At 42.9% G+C, this 14663-nt stretch overlaps 1 protein-coding gene across 5 annotated transcripts in view; it reads left to right on the top strand.

Moving 5' to 3' along the window:
* Positions 1–2263: 2263 nt before the first annotated feature.
* AFF4 (AF4/FMR2 family member 4) overlaps positions 2264–14663 on the top strand; it is a 75860-nt gene continuing 63460 nt past the window's right edge. For 2 of the 5 annotated variants that reach the window (XM_037907743.2, XM_027826073.3), the window contains exon 1: positions 2354–2743. The gene's annotated coding sequence lies outside the window, so the exon portion shown is untranslated. Of the gene's footprint in view, positions 2744–14663 lie in introns of all 5 variants that reach the window. The other 3 variants (XM_043552611.1, XM_027826074.3, XM_043552610.1) reach the window with 3 other exon arrangements.

Genomic DNA, 14663 nt, shown 5'->3' with positions numbered 1-14663 from the left:
ATGAATTCACTCAATGTCTGAACTGGCAAGTATAGGAATAATGCTATAAGCAACACCCTGTGAACATATGCCAAAAATAAGTTTAATATTATATTTGAGATTTTAAATGGAAAGAAGTCCAGAGCAGAGGCTATCTTAATGACTTTTCTCTTGTGCCATATGCCTCCTAGATGAAATTCATCCTGGGTTGGCAGACCTGAAGTACTCCTGCACATGTGGGTGTGGAAACTGAGTATGAATGGTGAGGATGGTGAAGGGGATGGGAGTTTTGGATCCATGTTTTCACTGATGTGTTACATGACTGCTTCACCCAGTTCTTGACTCACAGAACCTAGCTGACAACTGTCCACATCAAGACTAGAATGTCTCATTGGAGAAGCCAAAACTTGAATGTAACAGGGACAATGACCTACCTTCTCACCTCTATATATGATACTTTCAGTGGTACTACAGGTTTCCTCCAGGTGGGTAGAGTGTGTGTGAGAGAGGTTGTGCTGTCATTGCCTGTGTTGTGCATATTTTGTAGCTAGAGGACTTCATGCTTGAGAGTTGTAAATCAGCACTTTTCACCACCTGGTGAAACAATACTAGTTAGAACAAGGTGAATATATAGTCTGAAGGATGAACACAAATACACAACCATCTGCTACCTGACACCATATTTCTCTGACATGCTGTCATCCTTTTATTACCTCAGACAGAATTCAGGAATCCTTTAGTAGCATGATAATCTGTACAAATGTTGGAAACGTGAAAAGACAGTATTTTGGGGGGTTAATCTCAAATGCATCTTCCTAGAAAACACTGTCAAGGTTCCTACTTCTCTTGTCTCGGATAACATAAGTAGATAATGAGTTGGTCCTCTAGTGACTTGTAGTTAAAGCATTTTTAGATCTGTTAATCTTATTTTGAAGTTAAATTTGTTCATATGTAAGTATGGAAAAGGAGTCTAAAACTATATATAAACTTTTGACAAATAATGGGGGGAGTCCTTCCTTCAAACTATTAACTACAGTTTTGGTAATTAATTATTGCATAAAGATCAAAGGAAGAAACCAAAGAAAGGAACAAAACCAACAAAAGCTGATATACTTGTCACAAGTTATCTTTCAGCCACATGTGTATCTCAAGTCTAATCTCAGGCATCAGACCAGGAAATACATCTCACAGATGTTGACAAATTCCTAATGTCCTGTTAACTTTTCAGTTTAACATTGCCATCTATTCACTGCCCAAAAACTTCACTAAAGTAGAGTCAAGGTTGACTAGCACTGCTTCCTCCTCTTCTACAATATCAAGTTCACTTATACTTAAACCACTAAAATCCACTAAATATAGAGAGATGTATGCATCAGCCCTGCCCTTTACCTTAACTGTGTCCCATTGAGTGATGCCCCAACCTTCCCTGACTGATGTAACACCCTTTGCTTACAGAGGCTATATAGTTCTGTGAGGTTGCAGCACATAGGTAGAGTAGGAAAAACTGTCAGACTGTCCTCACGAAAGCAGGAGTTGCATTTAGGGTGGTATGTATGAATGGCAGCTATGTACAGTATCTGTCCTGTCCTTGATCACTTCATCCACTCTGCACAAACCACTGCCAGCTGTTACCAACCCTAACGATTCCCCTCTAAAACATCACCTGCCTTCTAATCCCTGCATTAGTCAGTACAGAACATATTGTTGATGGAGAGGATGCAATTGTGGGGGATACACCCCATAAAATGACCGGTTTATTTAGTGCTTACAGTAGGGCAGCCCTGGCTGAAACATAGAGGCAATCAGTGGTGGCTCTTACCAGTGCCAGGAGTAGAGTTCAGGGTGCGGGGCAGTGCGTTCTGCCATTCTGCATCGCCTGGCATCTGATGGAGAGGGGCACTAAGTGTTCTGGATGGGCAGCAGCCAAGCCTGGACATAAGGTGACCAGATAGCAAGTGTGAAAAATCGGGACAGAGGGTGGGAGCCAACAGGTGCTTATGTAAGAAAGAGCTCCAAAAAGTGGGACTGTCCTAATAAAATCGGGACATCTGGTCACCCTACCTGGACAGCCTCAAATGTTTAGGTGTTGAATGTTGGTAACTGCACTTGAGGGCTGCAGCACACCAAGTAGGCACCTCTTCTCCGGCAGGGGGAGCCTAAGCTCCTCCCCTATCACGTGGCGGGATCCGGCGCCTTCCCCTGAGGAGGCGGGGCTTGTCTCTGTTGCCTTCGCCCGGGTCACGTGCCGGGTTCTCCAGGCCGTGCCTGGGGGTCACGTGGCCGGCGGCGGGGGCTGTGCGAGCGCGATGTCTGCTGGGTAATCCGAATGCCCGGCTGCGGGAGGAGCTGGGCCGGAGTCACTGTTCTGAGGAGCCAGCCAGCGGGACCCGACCCTGCCGGGCCGCACCGGGACCCAGCCGCACGCCGAGCCCAGCCCACAATGGAGCGGCGGGACCCCCGGGGAGCCGCCGCCGCCCCCGCCCCCCACCGCCTGTGACCCGCTCCCGGAGCTCCCCCGCCCCTCTGGGTCCTGCCTTCCCTCCCCCCGGGGCCCGAGCCCGCTCCTTGGGCCTGGTCTTTGTGCCCGGCTCCGGGCCCTGCCCTCCCCGCTCCCGTCCCCCGGGGCCTGGCTCCCCTTCTCCCCCTGGCTGTCGCTGACTCAGTGGCGGCTCCTCAGTCCCCTTTGGGCCTCCTCGTCTCCCGCCCGACGGGCCGGTGGCGGCAGCCGGGAAATGGTCCGGGCCTAGCGGAGCAGCGAACGGAGGTAAGGGGAGGGGGGCGGTGCGGGGCCGCTCGGGCTCGGGCTCGCTCCCTGGGGCTGGAGGTGGGGGCTCCCGGGTGTTCGTCTGGACAAGGGCCGTTCCCTGGCCGTGGGCTGTGTCCTCTTCCTCGGGAGGTACCCGGGCTTGGGCGCAGGGAGGGGGGACATCTGCCTCCCCTCCGGCCCCGAGCATGGGCTGGGTAAGAGTGCCCCGGAATTCCCTGAGGGGCCATGGCGTCTCGGGGGCGGGAAAGATCCAGCTCCCCGTATCTGTCCTCGCTTATTCTTTATCCTTTTCCCCGCCCCCGCCTTTCCCAACTATCTTCTCTCTCCCCCCGGGCTTGAAACTCTTTCTGCTGCCCCTTCAGTGTTAGTAACCTCTCCCTCCTGGACCGTGCCTCGGCGCCTCCTCTTGGTCTCTTTGTAAACTTCCACCCACTCCTTGCCTTCCCCATTCTCCGTCCCCTGCAGCTCTGGATGGCTTCTTTCATGTCAGATGTGACCTGCTAAAAGAGGCATCAGCCTCTATCCTTAGATTAATACATGGAGATGAGCAATCCCCCTCCCACCCCCCATCCCCCACCCCCCCACACACTCACGGGTGGGTGGATGTGTATCCATACACATAATCTCTACTGAGATGTGCTGTCATTCCCTCTTTTCGAGAAAATAAAACTTACATGGCTCTTGGTAAATGTGGTTATAGGTTGTTAGGTTTTTCTTGGTGGTGGTTTTGCTAATGAGGCCGCCTCCTCTTCCTCTCCTAGCTGTTAGATTTAATCCTCCAGTAATTGACGTCAGTGCTTTGTTCCTTGCACTTTGCTGTGTGTTTTAGGCACTGAGCAGTTCTAGGGATGGATCAGGCAGAGGAGTGGTGGGGAGGCCTAGTCTGTGGTTTCGTTCATGTTAAGCAGTTTTTGTGTGTGTGGTAATGGGTGGGGTAGGAGGAAGTCAGAGTTTCTGGCTTATTAGCTGAGCCACAATCAAATCTTCCTTCTGAACCAGTAGGTGATGTTTGTTGTTCAAAGCCACTTGGTGATAATTGAATTGCCCTTTGGCTAAACAGGGTACAACAACTTAAACAATATGCCTTTAAGTCAGGGCAATATTCTTCCTTTTCTGTTAACAAAATGTTTTAATAACTAACACAAATGGTTACATTTTCAGTTCCTATATTCATTCATTTATAGGAACGAAAAGATGACTAATTTTAACATACAGTTTTGAGCCAATATACTAAATTTAAGGGTAATAAAGTAGCAGTGCTTCGTATCCAGTCCAAAATAACTGAATACACTGTGTGTTCATAAGATCTATTGGTTAGTTAGGTGTTAGATGCAAGAAGTGTGGGACCTTTAAATTTCCTAGGCTCACCTCCTTTGTTAACTACTGTATCTTTCAGTCTCTTGGTTTATTATGAAAATATCTGACTGAAACATTCACATGATGATGTGCATTGTCTTGCTTCCATCATGTCAGTTAAACCTCCTGTCTACTTCAGTAGGAGCCGATCAGGCCCTTATTCAGCATGTTAGTCTTTGAAGTGAAATAGGTTTGTCCAAATTTCCAGTTCTGTTTTTTAATTTATATTTTCTCTTCTAGTAGTTGAACTCCTCCCCACTATGGATGAGTTCTCCAGTTTTCTCCCTCTAATGTTTCTGAACAGTAATGGAGTGCCAGCCCAGAGGAGTTATTGTGAAATAGGGCGTAGTCAAGTGAATTGATGGAGTTAACTGCCTGATTTGTCACTTTATAGACTTTTCTCCAATGAGAAACATTTTTTTTTAAAAGTCATGATGCTGCCATGGGTGCTATATATTGAACCCTGCTGGTGTCTAACAGTATACTATTATTTTTGTGGGTGGCCAACTTTCAGCATATTATTTTAACTGGGATCTGTGGAATGACTTGTATAATAATACTGCTTCATTTGACTTTCATTCTTGCTATTGATGCATTTTATTACCCTATTAGGCTTTAAATATATCAACACTTTTTAATATTAGGATTCCTTTTCTGGTCACTGTGCAACATGCCTGTAACATTTAACATAGAAGTGCAAATTCTTTGTTACTGCTTATTTTGAATAGTTACGACCAGTCTTAAAAGGATAGTCAATGTCCAATCTAGAATTAAAAGTAACATTTCAGATGCTGTTAGTGTCCCTCAATCCTTTTGCCAGTTTAGTTTAGTCACTTTGTTCTATATCTTAAAAGGTTGCAACAGGGAATCTGATTGTAAAGGGAAAACAGTGTAACTGACTACAGAGTGCTGTTAGATGTACAAAATAAAGTGCGATTTCTTGAGTACTGTATTTTCCTTGAATTCTTTGCCGGTTACAGTGATCTTAGATCAATAGTTAGTAGAACTTCAGACAATTTTTTTTTAAAGGTACACTATTAGTATTTTATATTTGTCTGTAAATCAGCGTGTCTTGGCACAGTTACTTTCAAGATCCAGATATTTCTGCTTCTAAATGTATATCCTCAGACTGTGGTAAATGACTTAAACAGCATTTTGTAAACTGTCTGACAAATATGGAACAGAAATTTTATTTAAAAAAAAAGTCCACGGAACCAGAACAGTCATAAATCATAGTTGATGAAATAGCTGAATGATGAGGAAAATCTTGCTACGTTTTGGAGCTACTTAAGTCATAATATTTGCTTTATTCAAATGTTTGTAATAATAAAATAAATGTTGCAGTGGAAGTCTCTAAACTTCTTGAATGGTTAAACATTAGCAAGTGTTGTATTACTTTTAGTTCTTTTTTTTCTCTGACTAGTGGCTGCTTGCCAGGGTGCTCTGGCTTTCTTCTAGAGCTGTAGTTGCTGTTTCTTGACTATATCAGAGGTGATCAGTGACATGTGGCCTGCAGCTTAGGGACTGAAGCAATGATTCCCAACACTTCTGTGTTAGTTTGGATGGCAGCTCCCCTGTCACCACATTGTCTTGTGCCATGGCTCCAGAACAGTTGCCACAATCTTCCCCCAACATCCCTTTCCGCCCTTTTCTTGCTTGTCATCTTTTTTTCTGTTTGTTTCTTGCATTAACTTTGGTTTGCTACTCTTCTCCTCCCCATTGTTTCAGCTCAACAGAAGGCTCCATGCTGCTCATGGTGGGTGCAGAAGTATCAACTGGTGACACCCATGATTGAACTTGAGTGTTGTGAGCAGAGACATGAGTGTTGTGAGCAGAGGGTGACCATTAGGTAGCTGCCTGAGCTGCCCAGCAGATATATATGAGCTGTTCCTGCTGCTGCCTGTATTGAGACAAAACATGGAGGGAATGTGGGTGCCTTTCAAGAAGCCACCTGTGACAGCAGAAGGTGGTTTGCATCAGGGAGAGAAGGGTGGATCTTAAGTCATGTTGCTTTTCTGGCCATGCTGTTTTGCCAGCCTCCCATCAGGACTAGTTGAATGTGCCAGATGGAGAAAAACTGGTTGAAGGATATGGGAAAAGTCTTCAGATTTGTTATTGTCAGATTTCTTGTCCTTCCTACAGTAACAGCTCTCAGCCACCTAATTTCAGACTGTTTGTTGTTCATGTGGATTTGTTTCAGAAGTATAGTCCTATCTGGTGCAGGAATATGTGCTTGCAACTATCCTCAACGTAAACACAAAAATATTTTTAGTATACTAGTCTTTTGTTTCGTTAGATGTAAATGCCACTTTTGTAGCTTATATCAGAAGGATACCAATTTGGATGTTGTCATGGCTATAAAGAATAAAATGTTCCTGAGTTGAAATGCAGATGCATGTGATTGTGTAAGTATATTTGTGAAGACATATTAACAATTTTATTGTCTTACAATGCCCTAAATTAAATTCTTCACTGGTAGAAGTGTATAAAATACACTGATTTAATTGATAACTATATTAAAAAAGAAGTCTTGGATCACAAAATCATGGAGCTAGAGATGGAAAGAAATTGTCTGGTCCATTCTCTGCCTACGCAGGATTGTTCCTATTATGCAGTTACCAAAGTCCTGTCCAGTTCCTCTTAAATAGGCTACACAATTCCACAGACTAATGATTCTCCCTGTCAGGAAGCTTCTCTCCCCTCCCCCCCCCCCCCCCCCCAAATTGCTGAAGTATTCAGCCTGAATTATTCCTTATTTTCATATTATTACTGCTATATCCCTTGTACTATATGCTTCCTCACCTCCTTCAGAGCTTGTCTTTGGGCATGTTTCATGGGGCACACTTGCTGCTAGGGCACTTTCATTGTTTCATGGTATGCTTTAATTGCTATATATTGTAATTGTAACCACTAACCTTTTTGGCAAAGGTTTCTTTATTTTATTTTGTCTTAATAAGCAATGTTTGTTTTTCAGAATGGCCTTTTGTAAAAAATGGGTATTTTTTCTCTCTCAGTATTATGGCACAATATTTGGCTGCTTTTTTAAAGCCAGTGAAAATAAGTGGTAGTGAATTTGGGATATCTTCCTTAATCTCTATTTTTAAGTAATATACCTTAGTTCTAGGCATTATAACAACTAGATCTTATCACTAATCATGTGTGCACTTAATTCTGTATGGTATCTATTTAAGGTAGGACAAATAATGGTGTAACAATTTTAAAATGGATTAAATATACTTAAAAGCTACTACTCTTTAGAGGGAAAAAAAAAGTATTTTCCTTAACTCTTCTTGATTTTGAGTTTTCAAGATTTGACAGAAGTGACATCTAAATTTTCATATTTGTCATTCCTTCTTTAAAAGTCTCTGTTTTAGGAACTAGAATATAAAGTATAGTACCTGTCTCAAGTCTTGTTAGTTTGGAATTATTCGGCAAGTATATGTATTTTTTTAAAGGAGGAATGTATCGTATCATCATTGAATAACTTCAATACAAGTAACGAGGTCTTTTATTGATCTGGAAAGCTTTCATTAGGGGAAAATGGGGGGAGTCATTCACACACCTACACCCAATGTGAAATTGTACAGCGATGGAAACTTTTTACACAAACAGAATTTTGGTAGTCCATCCAAAGATGAGTATTCTGAAACTTGCTGCATAAGTTGTTAAACTCTTGTCTCTTCTTTCTCCCTTTGTCTTCCTCTCTTCCTTAAATCCTCTTGGTTTTCCTGCTTAGGTGGAGAGAGTACTTCAGAGATCAGGATTATGATAAATTAAAATATGACTAGGGAAGGAATATGATGGAAGAACTGGTAGACGTTAAGGGCCATGTGATTCCAAAGTACAAGCCAACGGTTAAATCTGGGTGAGATGATGAATTGCCTTACCCTTCTAGTCCAGGGGTTCTCAAACTTCATTTCACCCTGACCCCCTTCTGATAACAAAAATTACTACACAACCCCAGGAGCAGGGACTGAAGCCTGAGCTCGCCCACCGGAGCCCCACTGCCCTGGCGGGGGGTCCAAAGCCGAAGCTCAAGGGCTTCAGCCTCAGGTGGGGGGCCTGTAACCTGGGCTGTAACCCTTGGGCTTCGGCTTTGGCCCCAGACTGTAGCAAGTATAATGCCAGCCCAGGCAACCCATTAAAACAGGGTCCTGACCCACTTTGAGGTCCAACCCACAGTTTGAGAACCGCTGTTCTAGACAGATCTCATTGTTTTTTATTACCAAGTACAGCACTTAGATACAATGGTAGTAGATACAGTGAAATGCCTATATACAAATAAAACCCTAAAACAACTCCCCTAATAGAAGCCAGTATAAATAATGTCTTGAGTGGTCGTCCTCCAACAGAAAACCTGGAAATAATATAGGCTGCCGTATATCAGGAAATACTCGTGTAAAATTTGTTTACCATTACATCGAGTGTGTTTTATCAGCCATGTTAAGGGTTGCATAATTAAAATAAAAATTGTCAGGAAATACAAGAGTCCAAACATGGAAAGTTCAGCCCAAAAGGCTGTCATGTATTTTCTGAGGAAACTGAGCTTGTAAAAATGTGGGGGAGAGGGATTTCATGGAAATTGTTTTACATAATTACAGCAGATACTAGCATGCTCCAGCCTTAACGAAACAAATAGCATTTAATGTAATGCTAGTGGCTCTGATTGGTTGGCAAATTAAAAAAACAGTGGCCTGTGAATTGTTCTCTTCTTGTCAATTTAAAGGGCCTTGCAATTTAGCACGTAGTGGAAAGCTAGTATGTTTATCCTGCTCTCAGACTTCGTAACATAGGTTTGTTGGTATGAATTAAGGAAATGATTTGGTCACTGAGGTCATAGATTCTGTGACTTCTTTGGCTCGGGCTTCAGCCCCCCACAGCAGGGCGTGGGCTTCAGTCGTGCCCTGACCAAACCCTGTTTTTTGTACATTTTTACCATGACTGCTCCATGCATTTTGACTAATTTTACCATGACAAAATTGTATCCACAGTATGGATGTACCAGTAGAGCTGTCCTGATTAACCCCCACTGGAGGCGCAGCTCCACGGGTGTAAACCAGTTCCTCAAGTGGCATAAAATAAGCTATAGTGCTAAAGGACATTTTTGCTGGTATAACTGTGTCTACACTAGGGCTTTTGCTGCAGAGCTTTGCTGGTTTGGAGTGGAGGAGGGGGCAAATCATCCTAACAAGATATGGCCATGTATGTAAAACTTACTTGTGTAGACCAGGCCTTAGCATCAACTTGTATATTCGAGAAATTAAACCGAGACATAAAGGTTCCCAACATAGGTACAAGCTGCTACATCACTGTTGGCCCTCTCTTTCCACTTTGTGTCTTAGTTCAGTGCTCACCATGGTTGCACAGGCTAAGTACTTCAGTAATTGCACTTATCAGTTCCTAGCTATTTTAATACTCTTAAAATGAAGGCTGTGCATACTACTTTGTCCAAATCTCTTGGGCCAAAAAAATTGACTTGGTCTTTATAGGTGTATCAGACAAGTGTGGAATTTGTATTTAGATGAAGTTTCTCTTATTTATTTTAGATATCTGTGAGAACAAGATTAAAGCATATAACAACAAAGCAAGTAAACATATAAAGGTTTCAGAGCATAAGACTGTTTTGTAACATACGCTTATTCTTTAATTAGAAACTACAGAAAGGAAATGTCTGCTCTTGTCTTTGCCCTATCAAATCTGATCGGCACAACTAAACAGAAAATTGATAGCTTATTATATCATTTGTAGAACCCCTTTGATTCACTTCCTTATGACTCTTCTTTCTAGGGTTCCAAATGTTAAGTTGCGCCTCAGCCACATTGCTGGAATAACTTTGTAAACACTTATTAAAAATATTGATTTAACAGGGCAGAAAATAAGTGTAGATAGTGAGTAAAGAAAAAGGATAAAAAGGCAGTTCCTAGATCAGTGAATTCTTAGCCTATAATATCAATACCAGGTATATTTAATTAGAAAAAATACCAGTAACGCTTCACTTATACACACCCCTACTCAGTACTCTACTGGAAATACATTTTACCAGTGGAGAGTTTTAATAATCACTTAGTCCTAAGTGTAAATCAGCTTTTCATTAGCAAGCTGCTCAGAAAGGATTTTTCTTTTTTCCCTTCCTTGCAATATTTTTCTTAATTTAAAAAAAAAATTGCATTCTCTTTTGGCTTAATGACACAAGGTCTTTTACTCAGTCAGCATTTATCGATAGCCATTTTTACAGGGTTTTTCTCACTTACCTAATTGCCCAAACAACTTTATTTTGTTTGTTTAGGGGCAGATCATGCTCTTAATGCCCTACGTGCCTGCAGATGAGATGAGTGCAGTGGAATAAGTGTTTGTTTTGGGTGTAGGGGTGTGTGGGATAGGAGGAGAATGTATGCCTGGAATGGATTTTGGAACACAGTACCTATATAGTTCTAGGCTATCATAGCTTTGTGTGTACAGTAGCTATTAATGGGACTCCAGTCCTGATCAGGAGCCTCCGAGTGATGCCACAATACACAAGATAAAGTAACTGTAGGATAATGTATGGAAGCTGGGTGGTGCCATGAATTATTCCTTAGACCAGGGGTCGGCAACCTGCGGCATGCGAGCTGATTTTTAGTGGCACTTTGCAGCCAGCCAGGGTCCCGGCCGCTGGCCCTGCTCATCCCGCTACTGGCCTGGATGGATAGAATGCCGGGCTGGCAGCGGGCTGAGCGGGGCTGGCAGACGGAACCTCGGGCTTGCAGCGGCTCAGTGCACTGCCCATCTGGGGTTCTGTCTACCGCGCAGGCTGTCAGTCTGAGGTTCTGTCCGCCGGCCCCTGCCAGCCGGGGTCCCAACCCCGCTCAGCCCGCTGCTGGCCCCGGGTTCTGTCTATCCAGGCTGGCAGCAGGATGAGCGGGGCCGGCGGCTGGGACCCCAGACCAGCAGCGCGGGCGGTGTGCTGAGCCGCTCAGCCCGCTGCCGGTCCGGGATTCCGTCAGGGGGCCCCTGTAAATGTAAAATTTATTACTGGCACACGAAACCTTAAATTAATGAAGACTTGGCATGCCACTTCTCAAAAGTTGCTGACCCCTGATTTAGGCTGTAAACACCTTGGGGCAGGGACCATCTTTTTGGTCTATTTACATGATACCTAGCAGAATGCAGTCTTCCTGGCCCATGAATTGGGATCTTAGGTGCTATGGTAATACAAATAATAATTGACTTAAGACTTAATAAAAGCTGATAGGAATTTGGTGCCTAACTCTATTAGGCTCCTCTGAAAATTCTAGTCTAAATATTCACCTCTAGAAGGTAAAGGTAACATGAACATTATTTCACCTCACTTTAGCCAGCTCTCTAGTGGGATGTTATCCACTGAGAAAATCTACCACTTACCTGACTTTCCAAACACCATTTTCACTATGCTATTAAACACAAACTTTAAAGTTATGGAATGGTCAGCTGTTGAATATTTATGCAGTACAAAACCAGTATTTCAATAAAACTCCACAAACCTTACTAAAAATCTAATTTAACCAAAAACAAGAATTTTCCATTCACTTGTGTTTCATCTCCTCATACCTGCATACTACATGAGTTTCAGAATTGTAATTCTTACTCCTGGGGGAATTCCGCACCAAAAAAATGAAAAATTCTGTGCACAATATTTCAAAATACTGCATATTTTATTTGTAAAAATAACACTATATAATCACGCCAGTTTCAATTAGTTGGTAACTTATTTCAAATTATGTCTGTAACCATACAGACAACAAAAAAAGATTCCCCCAGGAGTAGAGAGTTGAAGTAAGCCCTAGTGCAACCCAGTTCCTGTTTCTCTGCCCCCTCCTGGCCCAGACATCTGCACCCTCCCCTTCCAGAGCCCAGCTGGTCCCCTCCCTGGCCCAGACACCTGCAGCCCTTTACCCCCTCCCCTGCAACAGAGCCCAGCCAGTCCCCTCCCTGGTCCAGACACCTGCAAACCCCCCCAACAGAGCCCAGCTATGGGGTGCACCCCCAGCCCAGACACTCGCAACTATCCCTGCCCCGAGCCCAGGGATCTAGAGCAGCAGTTCTCAAACTTTAGCAACCCTAAGCCCCCCATTTTGATTTAAAATTTTTCACGGATCCCCAAGCCCCCTGCTCAGCTCTAGGCCCTGTCCCCACTCTATCCCTTCCTCCAAGGCCCCATCCCTTCCCCCCCTCTTCCCTCCCTCGAGCGCGCCCCATCCCCATTCCTCCCCTTCCCTCCCAGCGCCTCCTTCATGCCAAGGAACCGAGGGTACTCCAGGGGGTCCGCCGGCCCCTCTGATCAACTCCTCCCTTCCTCAGCTCTGCATTTTGTGCAAGTCATCTCCTTCCTTCAGGAAGTGCTGGGAACTACAGCTGCCCAGAACTCTGCAGCTCCTCCTCACCCAACAGTGTCCTGTGAGCTGGGGAGCTGGGCTCTGCTGGGTCCAGCAGCCCCTATGGCGGCCAGTAGCTCTGCAGCACCAATTCTGCAGGGGGAAAAAAGAAATTATGCACAGAACATTAATTCTGCACAAATTTTGCATTGTGTAGTGGTGAAGAATTCCCCCAGGAGTAAATAATTCTATCTGCTGCAGTATCTAAGAATACAGTGAGTCAGGAGCAGAATGGTATGATTGGCACTCTGCTTAGGAGTGGCCCATCAGTAAAATAGTTAGTGTGTGTCGAGTCAGGGCCAAAGGGGTGTGGGTGTGTTTCAACAGTGTGGGTCTTTCCCACATAGTGTCAGCCTGGAGTCTTTTTCCTAGGGTAGCTTGAAGCTTAGAACATTGCCTTTCTAAAAGTTCAAACAGTATTAGGTGCCACTGGAGGTTGAGTACAGTGTTTTTCTTTGGGTTCCTGTCCACATATATCAATATAACTTAGGCTGAGTACTTGAGGAGCTTCCAGTAAATAGCTGAGTGTTGCCCCCATTTTGCTTATTGTAGTATTCTGAAATTTCACAGGATGAGAAGGATTTCTTGGCATGTATTTTCTATAATATTTTAAAGCAGTTTTAATCAAAATCTTATTTTTGAAGCTTTGGCAGGTTCTGTCTTACAGTAAACTGATAATTGGTGAATCTTTATATGTGAGCGCAATCTGGTATATTTACCCAGTGTCAATGTTACTTTAAATAATTAAAAATTCAACTGAACTTTACTCAGATGTCAACTTCAAGTTTAGCTTGTGTTTTTTAACTTGATTGATTCCAGAAAAAGTTCTTCTTGTCTTTGTTTTTAGTGTATGTTTTCTGTAGGACACATTAAAAAGTAATTTAAGATGAACAAAATTTAATGAAACAAGCATTACACAACTCTACCCTATTAATAAATTAATAACAAATTAAGCATTTCAAGATGGGTTACGTTCGTGTTCTTGTGAGTTTATAGATCCCAAAGTTCTTAAAACTGTCAAGTTTATTTTGCCAGAGCTAAAACAAGTTAAGAGCAAATAGTCAAAAGCAGCTGTGTTCAGTGGCTTCAGTAGTTTGTCAAATGTAAGTGCATCTTTCAGCAAGGCTTTAGGGGAAATTAGATGACTTCATTGAAGATCTTTACAAAATACTATAACACAAAAGGCTCTGTCCACAAAAATAAGTCAGGCAAACTTTAGATTATATTGTTTGGTAAAAATTCACAACAGGACCATTAAAGGTAAAATTTGAGTGCTATATAACGGGTAATCAGACATTTTAAAATCATCTGTTTAATGAGGAGCCAGTATAATCTCTAAATTATTACAATATGTTATTGCGATAGAATGTCCCAGGACAGCAGTTTCTAATTGTGACACAAACCAATTAGAGTCAATAGCAGACTGCAGTATGAAGCATCTTTTGGGCAAAAGTCAGGGAAGGAAAATGTGCATATCAGGGTAGTTGTTTGTGCTCAACAAAAGAGTTAGGGTGGGATACTGTTGATGTAGAGTTTTTGCATGAAGTTAGTGGACTACTGACTGAGAAGTTGGAAGCCAGAGAATGGTTTGCTGATCTTCATAGCTGAATCATATTAGTGATCTGGAGAGATGATTGATATACATTGCAAAAGCTGTATATTTTATGGATAGCTCCGTTGCTATTCTAGGTGGGAAGATAGAATCTCAGACGCAAGGAATATGTAATAGCTTTTAGAGCAGCATGAGATACAACCTCCATGTTTATTGCTGCTTAGACGTAATGATTGAATTATGAAGAATATGGTTTTCATTTTACAGTCTTATCCAGGAGGCTTGTGTAAAAGATCATAATGTTAACAGCTTACACTAAGAGATGGATTATATTCAACAATCTGAGCTGTCAGCGTTGGATTGTAAATGGTGAGGGAAGATACGACATCAGAAGGGATAAATTAGAATTCAGTCATAAAACTTTTTAAAATAAAGGCTTGGAGGAGGGAGTGTGTGGGAGATAAGGGAATGCCTGACCTCTCAAATGGAGGTAAAAGGGCAGGAAACCAAGAAGGGGGTGGAGGGGAGTGCTGGCTAATGCAGCACAAGTTCTCTATCTGTTATGGAACCTGTCACACCTGCTTACTGAAAAGGATTTATATAGCTAAATGAATATTTA

The sequence above is a fragment of the Chelonia mydas genome, chromosome 8 (assembly GCF_015237465.2).
Source record: "Chelonia mydas isolate rCheMyd1 chromosome 8, rCheMyd1.pri.v2, whole genome shotgun sequence".
In the NCBI taxonomy this organism is placed as follows: domain Eukaryota; kingdom Metazoa; phylum Chordata; order Testudines; family Cheloniidae; genus Chelonia; species Chelonia mydas.
This window is presented reverse-complemented; position numbering and strand designations above follow the sequence as displayed.